At 35.9% G+C, this 11,296-nt stretch overlaps 1 pseudogene; it reads right to left on the bottom strand.

Annotated features, from left to right (window-relative positions):
* Window positions 1–8,236: 8,236 nt before the first annotated feature.
* Window positions 8,237–11,029, bottom strand: LOC142534655 (uncharacterized; annotated as a pseudogene).
* Window positions 11,030–11,296: the final 267 nt, after the last annotated feature.

Raw genomic sequence — 11,296 nt, 5'->3', positions numbered from 1 at the left:
TTTGATCGATACAAAGATTGTACAGACACACTTCAGTTTGGACTTAACACTGCCAAAACTGAAACTCTTAGTTTACTAAATATCTCACAGTTCTTCGACTGAACTTAGCACAATTAATCTATTTAAGATCAAATAAACAATAAAACAATTTGTGCTTGTAAGCTCGAAAGGTAGCCTCAAATGCTACAGATCAATCAGATAAGTGTGAGCTTTTTGATTCTCGAATAAGAGCTATAAATTTAGCAGGGTAACAGCAAGCTTGAGAATAGATAGATCGATTGGGTGCTTGCTCAACTGCTCTTCTCACCTATTTATAGGCTTCTATTCAACGGTAACATTAAGTATAATTTGAATCATTATATCCGTTGATTGCCACGTCGATATTCTTCTGACATTCGTACACTGTAAGCTCTGAAATGCGGCGTTCCACTACGAGTTGCAGTCTGCTTTGTACTGTTGTCGGTTGAATGTCCTTTTCAACTGATGACGTGTACAGCCTGAATGATCAGCTGATAAGCTCACAACTGAATATGTCAACTGATCAGTCAGTTTTTCTTTGTAAGTTCGGTTCAGATGGTTTCAGTTGCCTTCGATAAACTGCGTATTAATCTTCAGTTAGGCAACTGTCAGTTGGTTTGAGTAGTTCAGTTACTACAAGTTACTTGATCAGTTAGTCTAATAAATTAATCACTTAGTTTGTCAAACAACCGAAATTAAGTTTCCAACATTTTATATAAAGTGTATAAAAAATAAGTTGTTGTGTAATTATAAGTTTTTACTATTTTTACAGGTTCGATAAAACAAGAATATCATTGACGTTGCAAATGAGATTAAAATGATTCTTGGACCTGTAGAAAGTTGATGATAATATCTACAATATTGGTGACAAGAATGAGATAAAAATATTCTCACAATTGGGATCAAATTATGCAACAAATAAAGTTACCAAAGAAGTGACAGTTTTACCATGCTCTAGCATTTTGGCCATATCTCTCAAATTACTTGGTTGGTGAAAAAAAAATACCACAATTCAAACAACTCAATTTTATCTACATATTTTGTTTTATGTGGAAAAGAAAATTTGGATGAGAAGATTTTCAAAATTGATGTGTTTGATGACATAATTTTTAGAACACCAATGAAGACTTATATGTAAAAAAATAATATTTTATTTGTGGTTGTCTCTCCAAATTTGGTCATAAATAGGGGTGCATTGTAATGTATTGAGATATCTCTCATTTTATGAACAAACCATTGAGTTCATAATATTTTTCTCTTTGTTTTTCCTTTATTTCTTCATTTAAATATTTAGATCACATAGGAGATATTCACGCTCATAGGTGAGCGGTGAATTCTCGACTACAATGCACTGGCTCCTACGCATTTCGCAATTGCACCCAATCTCGCCACCTTGTGACCCTCGCGGAGTCAATAAACGAGTCAAATCACAATCTTAGTATATAGAGAATCAGTGTTGTCTCGGGTTGTAAGGACTAATCATGTACAATCACAACCACATACTTTTCCTCTCGATGAATGATAACCACTTGGAAAGTCTGGGAGAGGGTTGTTCGGTATAATCATCGTATGATTACCCATCTCCATGATTGGACATCTCTATGCCCATACCATGAAGCACGATACACATCATCACAGATGCTAGTCTCAAGCTCAAGCGGTCTTTATCCTTATTTTAGGCAGCTGAATCTACTAGGAACCAATTTAGAATATACAGTGATTACAAATGAGTTTCAAGGTCGAATTACGATTCATTTGTATTAAAGTATAATCAATGACTTTATCTATGCTGATTGCATGGGTATACAGATAAAGCAAAATGAAATCATAAAAATATTAAATTAAATAAAAATAAAGATTGTTTAATACACTTGAGTTAATAAATTCCCTAACCAACCGTTGGCTTGCAGGGCATCTACTCTAAAAATCTCCCAACTTGCTCTAGAGCCAACTACCCATAAACTTTAATCACATTGTTTCGCGATGCTTCTCAGACAATGGTTATGGCAAGTTCTTTGTAAGTAGATCAACAACGTTATCTGCATAGGCGACTCTTTCGACTGATATATCTCCTCTTCCTACAATCTCCCGGATGATATGAAATTTCCTCGTATATGTTTGGATCGCTTATGAGACCTTGGTTCATTTGCCTGTGCAAAGACACCAGTGTTGTCGCAGTACATCGGGACTGGATTAACTCCATTAGGAACAACACAAAATCTTGGATGTAATTCCTCATCCAAACAGCCTCTTTGGCTACAGCAGATGCAGCAATATATTCAGCTTCAGTGGTGGAATCTGCAACGGTGTCTTGCTTGGAACTCTTCCAAGAGACACCCACACCATTGAGCATGAATACAAAACCAGATGTCGATTTCAAATCATCTTCGTCACTTTGGAAGCTAGAATCAGTGTAGCCTTTCAATTTTAATTCTCCACCCCCATAGACCATGAACAAGTTCTTAGTCCTCCTTAGATACTTAAGAATATCTTTCACAGCCTTCCAATGCATTGGACCAGGGTTCGCCTGATATCGGATTGTAACACTCAGAGCGTAAGCAATATCAGGGCGTGATGATATCATACCATACATGATACTGCCAACGGCTAACGCATATGGAATACGTGTCATCATCTCTATCTCTTCATCAATCTTGGGACATATTGATTTAGATAGAGTAAAAACGTAAAAAATTGGTAAATATCCTCTCTTGGACTTTTCCATAGAGAATCTCTTCAGAATGGTATCGATATAAGTTTCTTGGGTGAGCCCCATAATCCTCTTTGATCTATCTCTATAGATTGTATTCTCAATACATAGGATGCTTCACCATGTCTTTCATAGAGAATTTACTTGCTAACCATACTTTAGTTGATTGCAATAATCCTACATCATTCCCAATGAGCAGGATATCATCAAACTAGTAATATTCTAATAAACTTAAACATAGCTACTATCGAAAAAGTTTCCTCATAGTCAATTCCTTACCTTTGAGTATAACCTTTTGCTACCATTCTTGCTTTGAAGGTCAATACCTTCCCATCTGCCCCCAAGCTTTCTTTTGTAAATCCATTTGCATCCTGTGGGAACGATTCCCTCATGTGGATCCATTAATGTCCAAACTTGGTTTGAATACATAGACTACATTTCATAGTGCAAGGCTTCAAGCCATTTGGATGAATCAATATTAGATATTGCTTCTTTAAAATTCATTGGATCACATCCAACACATGGCTCATCATAGCCTTTTTCATGAAGAAGCGTATATCTAGCAGTTGGTCTAATAATTCTATCAGACCTTCTAGGTGCGTGTACTTCAACTACTGGCTGTTGGGGATCATGTTCAACTTCTACTGTTGAGAGAGTATCTTGAATTTCTTCAAGTTCTATCATCTCGCATTTTCTATCTAATAAAAATTCCTTCTTTAGGAATGTGATATTTCTTGAAACAAACATTTTTGCTTCATTGTGATGATAGAAATAATATCCAACAGAATTCTTTGGATACCCCACAAAATGGATCATTATCCAATTTGTCTTCCACTATATGATTCACGTAAGCAGGACATCCTCATATTCTCAAGTAAGAATATTTGGAAGTTGTCCCATCCATATCTCGTATGATGTTTTATCCACTGCTTTTGTATGGACATTATTCGACAATATTGCTGTAGTTTCAAGCGGAAAGCCCCAAAATGATGTAGCCAATTCAGTGAATCCCATTATATATCAAACCATGTTCATCAATGTTCGATTACAACGTTCAGAAACACCATTCAAATGTGGTGTCGCTGGTAGAGTACACTGTGAGAGAATCTCATTCTCTTTTATATAATCCAAAAATTCAGTACTCAAGTATTCTTCACCTCGATCATATTAAAGTGTCTTAATAACCATTCCTAGTTGTTTTTCTACTTTCGATCTGAATTCTTTGAACTTTTCAAAATTCTCAGATTTGTGTCTCATAAAATAGACATACACTTACCTCGAATAGTCAACAGTAAAGGTAATGAAGTAAGTTTTCTTATATTTTGTGATAACACTTAGCGGGTCACAAACGTCTGTGTGGATCAAATCCAGTAGACCATGTGCACGTTTCACATTTCCCTTAAAGGGATTCTTGGACATTTTTCTTTTCAGACAGGACTCACAAGTAGGTAGAGAATTTATGTTTGACAATTCAAACATGCTTTCTCCAACCAGTTTGTGCATCCTTCTTTGGAAAATTTGACCTAGTCTAGCGTGTCATATTTGTGCGAGATTTGGATCGTCTAACTTTCTTTTGTTGTTGAAATCATGTTTACTTGGGCATTCACTTATCATTTCCAGATCATTTCTGGCGTCGATAACTTCTTATGTTTGGACTTCTTGCAGTGTAACAAATATATTCTGACTTACCAGGATTTGTAGGCCCTTTAGGAGTACTTCAGATTTTGCCTATTATTGAGTTTATTTTTCATTGTAAGGGGCAAAACGTTTCTTTCCCTTACCTTGTGGGCCATTTTCCGTCCCTGACAAGAAGCCCACTGGGAACTAGCATTTTCCTGCTTTATGGTGGCTTCATAAGTCATAAGCATTATGAATAACTCTTCAAAGCTATCATCTATCTTATTCAAAATTGAAGTTGACCATAAACTCGTCAAATGAGGAAAAGAATGACAACAAATTGATGTCACGATGTAACTCATTAGGAATCACCTATTTTAAGCCCATTTTTTTCTCAATAAGTCCAATCATACGTACACCATGCTCATGGGCTAGAGCCCCATCTTGCCCATCTTGCATGCGCGTAGTTATGGGCTCATTGAAAGTGGTGTGAATCATTGTATGAGTTTCATCTACCATGCAACTCTTGCATGTGTATTCAAATGTCGGCAGCATTCGACATCTCCTCAAACTGTCTCTACAGTTCATTGACATATAAACGAGCATATTAAACTTTAACTTGCATACTATGTTCCCATCATCTTGCACGCATTGTCATTTCAGGAAGACTGATTAGTGTGTATGTCATTTTCTCTGAATTTAGAATAATTTTCCAGCCAGTCTTCAAAATTAGATTCAGTTAGCTTGTTAATGGTAGAAACTGATTAGGTGACGAAATCGTAAATATACTGATATGGAAACATAATAATGGTTGTTGATTATTTTAAATAATTTTCAGATATAAAAAATATATTTTTATTTTATAAATTTCCCTCCCACTATTTTGACATTTTCACCACCCTCTGATGAAAAAGAGAAATCGTATTTTCTTAGGGGCACGTAGAGCCCAATTAGACAATTATGAGCCCGAATAATATCAGTCAATCATAATTTCTAAATGATAGAATCAAATTGCATCCCTATGCAACCTCTTCGTGTTTCGCCTCACGTTTAATAAGGACCCAATAATATGATGCCGTTTATTTTCATGTATCAAACCGACCCATCAATATTGAATTGCAGTGGACGGTCGCCATGAGTCCCCCCAATAATATGAGCCGAAGTCATGGGAGTTCAACTCAATTCACATCATATGTCTGGTGTAAGTCACAGGTTTTCGGCGTCCAGGCCTCCCTAATAATATGAGCCAGACACAGACTGCGGGTAGCGTTCAACATGCAACCACAGTTGATGGAAGGCAAGAATAAATTAAACTCCTTTAATTTTTACTTTTGCGGTTTGATATAAATTTTGAATCTTATCAAAAATGATGGATTTTAATTTTAAAATTGTCTCATCATTTTAATTTAAAATCTCGTGTCATGTTTGTATGCTTGTCAGATTTATACTACTATATTATTTAATAATATACATACATGCATATTACTATACATCGCATATATATCATAATATGACATTCAACAATAAATAAGGATGATCGATCACCAACACTATTAGATCTGTGTGAACCAGACATGGATCCATGTCCAAAACCTAGGTGAATGCAGGGATGCAAATGCAACTTATTACAAGATCTTCCAATATTTTACATGTTTTCATATTGTGCAACAGGCCCACCATCTTCCAATATTGATCTCCCACTAATTCTAATAATTACATTTAAATAGACATGGCACATAAGGGATACATTTCATGGGGTGAGAACGAGCCATAAACCAAGTCCACTTTAATAATATCAAATACTAAAAATAAATTAAAACATTAAAATATCCTAACATACATCTAACACATTGGTCAAGGCTCTCAATCATCTTTCACGTATTTATATTAAATATTAACATTAATTAATTAAACAAATTTAATTAATTGATTAAATCATGTATCTAATAATATTATCACTAACCACCACAATTATTAAAAAAATTTAATAAAATAAATAAACACATTTATTTAATTTCTAATTAATTCAATAATAATTTATTTCTTGTAAAATATATTTTTACCATAAATAATTAAAATCATATTTCAATTATTTACCTTGCAAGAAAATTATAAATTTACCAAAATTTGATTTTTAGGAAAAACTGAACAATTTTCACAAAATATCAATTTAATCCAAAATTTTGTAAAATTAGAAAATCGCACCCTAGACCCGATCAATTCAAGCCCACGACCCAGCACGGCGCCCGAGACATTCCCGGGCAGCCGCCCGCGTTGCCCTCTCGCTGCCCAATCGTATCGGGCAATGGCAGGCACACTGTGTGAGCGCTACACGAACAGCCGTAGGCGCGCACTATGCACTGCCCAGAACTCGGAACAATTTCGGGCAACCCAAATTTTTTTTTTTAAATTAAAAAATTTTTATGGTGCATCTTTTTCTGAAAGAATTTTCTTTTGTGGTTAGAAATATTATTCAACATTATTTAAATCATACGATAAAAAGAACCTGGCTCTGATACCACTACTGGGTCATCGTTTTTCTCGTGTCCAAAACGCAGCGGAATTTGTAAAATTTTATTTTGACAATCAAAATATTATTTACACACTCTTATGGTTTAAATTAAATAAATATTCATAGGGAGTTAGAAAATACCTTTAGTGAATAATTTTCACTTGGCTCCAACTACTCCGGTATAAGCGGATGTAGTTCTTGTTGTAAATCACTACGAACTTTCTTCAATCTACAAATCTGGTCCATTACTGGAATATTTATTAATCTTCTAAATTGCACTAGAAAAATAGAAGATATTTTGCGTAGAAATAGAATACTAAAAACCGGCACAACTCTCAAACTTGGAGTGGCCGAATTTTTCTTGCAAGAGAAAAGGGATTTCGAGAGCCCCTTCTGAAATTTGGAAGAGCCGAAATTTTTTTTTCCTCGCCCCAAGAATTTTCGAATGCATGCCTTGTATTAAGAATAAGAAAATCATATTGTAATATTAATCTTTATTTACTTAATTAATCCAATTAATCAAGTTAATTAAAGATTCTTAATTCATGTCTAAATATGTTCAATCTCGAATGATGCATATAATTTTGAGAACATTATGCATCAAAATATAGTGTTCATGTATAACTGGTGGCTCGACACTCATGACCTTTATATATCAATGGGCCATAAGTTATCAATGTTCATAAAAATATTTTGATATAATGCTTTTGGTAATAAAATTATATAAATCGATGCAAATTACAGCAAATAATATTTCTAAATTTTATTTTATATTCGTAACATAATGATATTTATTTTTTGGTCTCAGAAACTCGTTAATGCTACTTCGCAGAGGAAAAAAAATTAAAAGAAATATTCAAAGCTTTGATATTTATTCTCAAAATAACTACGGTTGTCCTAATTTAAAAATAATTCAACTATAAAAACATACTTATTAATTTGATAATAAGTTTTCTGAATAAGTAACAACTGATTGATCTATGCAAATTATTTTACGGAAATTCATTTAATTTAGTTATATTACATTAATTTTTAAGTTTGAAATTTAATATTGTCGTCTTAATATGCATGTGGTCCTTCATAATGTCCTAGAGTGTTACAGTAGTAGCATCTAAATGTTTTGGATTTTGGTGTTTTTTCTTCTTTGGTATCTCTACGTGACATGAGCGTGAAAGAGATTTAAGAATCAGTTTTCTTTTTATAAGGACTAGACTAAAATTATTTATTTTGGTTTTTTTACCCCATATTGTAGGGACTTATGACAAGGGTTCATGATATCCTTTCTCCCCTCGAAGGTGTACTAAGACGCATGCTTCCCATGCTATGGGTCACTAGAGGGTTGTCTCCTGGCTTGTTTTGAGCCAATGAACGAGAGACCAGCCTCATTGTGGCTTTGGTATTAAGAGGAGACAAACAGTGACACCAAGAACTTTTCTGATGTTTAAATCTGTAATAAAACAATGGGATCGAACACCCCCCTTTTTACATCCTTAAATAAACAACATACATACACTTTCTCTACAACAAATTTCCCCCCTCTATAACTTGACTAATGTGTAGAAAAATACTACAAAGGGGACGCTCTGAATCAAAACAATGTTGTAAATAAACTGTGTTGGCCTGTAATTTTATCCATCAAAATCGATTCAAGATCTCTAACAAATGTTAGTAAGAACATATTATCTACTAGCTTTTCTTCTTGGGTTGTTCTTCCAAAACGAACTCCACGTATAAGTTCTTGAGGGCTATCACCACAGTTGTCATCAAAGGCCCCATTATTGCTCCCTGCACAATCATGGTGATAAGTCTTGCAATCGAACATAAAACCGAAAATTTCATAGCCATTTCTAGCATCATGAAAAAGTTGTTTTCATTAAATTCCGGTAATATAGATGATATCAAAGTGAGGTATCTTGCGGTAAACGATAAGATTTAGCATATTGAGATTAAAAAATAAATGGTTGGCCAGAAAACGAACAAAAGATTTTAAAACTCTTTCGTTAAAACGATCCAAATTAAACATGAATCCTCCATCTCAATTCTTGAGGCTTCTTTCCCAAAAAGGAAAATAGCAATGCCAATTAGCATTTTTACTCCATAAAAAACGTTAACTTCTGCTGCCAAAAGCCAATAATCGTTACATAAACAAAACAACATATGTAGCAGAAGATCAAGAGTTTAAACTGGAAGTTACCTCCAAAGCGGAGTAGAATAATGTCATCCCGCCAATGATGCTGAGACCCGTAAGACAACCACTGTAACCAGGAACATCCTCTTGAATTTCAGAAATTCCATATTCCATAAGCAACATATGTATAACGAACAAGCTGATTGCTAATATATAACTTCCTTCAAGTACCAGCTGCAATGCTGCTGGAATGGTCGAAATGCAAGCAGGAAATAACGGCAACAAGGAGCTAATAAATGCAAGTACAGTCTGACACATACAAGAAATGTATTGAGAATAATCTAAATAGAAGCCAGGTCATGCATCCTTGAAACAAAGCAATCTCAACCGTTGCCAAAAGAACCCCAGAGATAGCTTTGTCAAGCACCTCCACACATCGAGTTCTTGCAGACTGTGAAATGGGAAGCATACACATAACCTGTTCTGTGACTCCACCGGACTCTGATGTGATTAGGTAATATAAAACCCAAAAAAATACCATCGAATGAGAAATGAAGTTTAGTAGCTCTGCTGCACCAGAGACAACCGAACTCCCAATCAAGAACATAAGCTTAGCACTACCGCCAAGAATAGATGTACTGCTAACTACTACACTCTGCATCACGTTCATTCCTTGAATGGCAAACCCTTTTGCCTTCTCAACGAGATCTTCTCGGGTAATCACCAATTCCCGGAAGATTGCATCCACTTCTGTGTATATTTGCCCCCATTCTCGATCTCCAACTCTCCTTTTCAGGCTCAAAAATTTATCAGCATAAGAGGATGGACTTATCAGAGCTGTGGAACGGACAGAGGAGTTTCCAGAGGGAGAAATCACAAAATGCTTGATCCCAGTTACAAATTCAGTCATGTTATATTGTATTGCCAAACTATCAATCTGCTCAGAGACCGTCTCGTAAAGCTTTGTAGAATACATATCCACCATTCCAGGAACATCATTTTCCTCCATCCATTTCTTAACCCCGATTTTCTCAGCATAATTACTCTCTTCCACGTGTGATTTTAGAGCAAATACAGCGTCTTTTCCCTCGACACCGATTTTATAAGAGAAGAAAATCATGCCAGCCAATGAGCCAACACTCATTCCAACAATCAACCCAATTGCTACCATTATCTTCAATCTTTTCGATATCCCTCTAGTGAAAAAAGCACTGACCGAAAGACAAGAAAGCTATGGCTTCTCAATGCAGTAACTCTACTCATAGTTGACTCAACAGTAGTAGCAGTAAACATGAATCCCAATGCGAGAAGGGACATAGACCCCATGGCACCAATTTGCTCATAAGCCATTACAAACAACCAAAAAGAAACAAGCCACATCAACAACTTGTAGAATCCACTCTTCTTCCTCCTTAAAGATTCAACCTTTTTCTTCCTCAGGGCAACCCGCAAAATGCCTTCTTTAAGTTCAACAAGAGTCCCAACAAAAACCCTGAATACCACCACAGGGATAGCCAAGTTTGTCTCCGTGAGGCCTAATTTTAACGGCTCGGTCCAAAAACCGACAAGGGTTTGTTGAATGCTTCTCAAAGGGATTGAACACAGAACAGCCCACAAAATGGGCCTCAAGAAATCTTCAAGAAGTTTGCAAATTCCATAAAGAACAAAGAATGTGAAGGCAAGCCCTGCGTGTGCCATGGTTATGTAGAGCGCGAGTCGTACCTGAGGATCACTGAAGAGGGAATTCTGATTATCATTCGATACAGACGCTGCAGGTGCTTGGGGCGCCGGCACCGACGCTTGTTCTGTCTGAGGTTTCCGGATTGATGCAGATCGGAACATTTCATGCCACGGCAGATAGCAACGGTTTGATTTGGAGCCCGAATCGTATTGAATCAACTCCATCTTTAATCGTCTTTATCGATAAAGAACTAGGCATGCCTGCCAGCAGCACAATATTCCATGTATGTATTTTTGCAAATTTGACTGATTCTTTCTGTGCAAAAAAAGCTGATCACAAATGATAGTCCAACGGGCGGGCCATTAGCGATGGTGGCGGCGTAGAGCCGGAAAGGACATATTTAATGTGGGTTGTATTGGGGCTGGCCCAACTGGAACGGGCTTGTGGTCAACGAACCCATAAATTGGATCAACGAGTTTGACTCAAAACCGTGATCGGAATCGTATTAAGGTTGTTAGGTTACGATTTACGAAAGAAAACTCGTCGACCGATTAGGTCCTTCAGACATATTCAACCCGACAGGTCGATTATTTTTAATTTTTTTTTAAATCAACGACCACGATCAACTGA

The sequence above is a fragment of the Primulina tabacum genome, unplaced genomic scaffold (genome assembly GCF_025594145.1).
Source record: "Primulina tabacum isolate GXHZ01 unplaced genomic scaffold, ASM2559414v2 Contig652, whole genome shotgun sequence".
NCBI classification, from domain to species: domain Eukaryota; kingdom Viridiplantae; phylum Streptophyta; class Magnoliopsida; order Lamiales; family Gesneriaceae; genus Primulina; species Primulina tabacum.
Note: the sequence above shows the minus strand (reverse complement) of the source record. Positions and strands in the feature narration are given on the sequence as shown.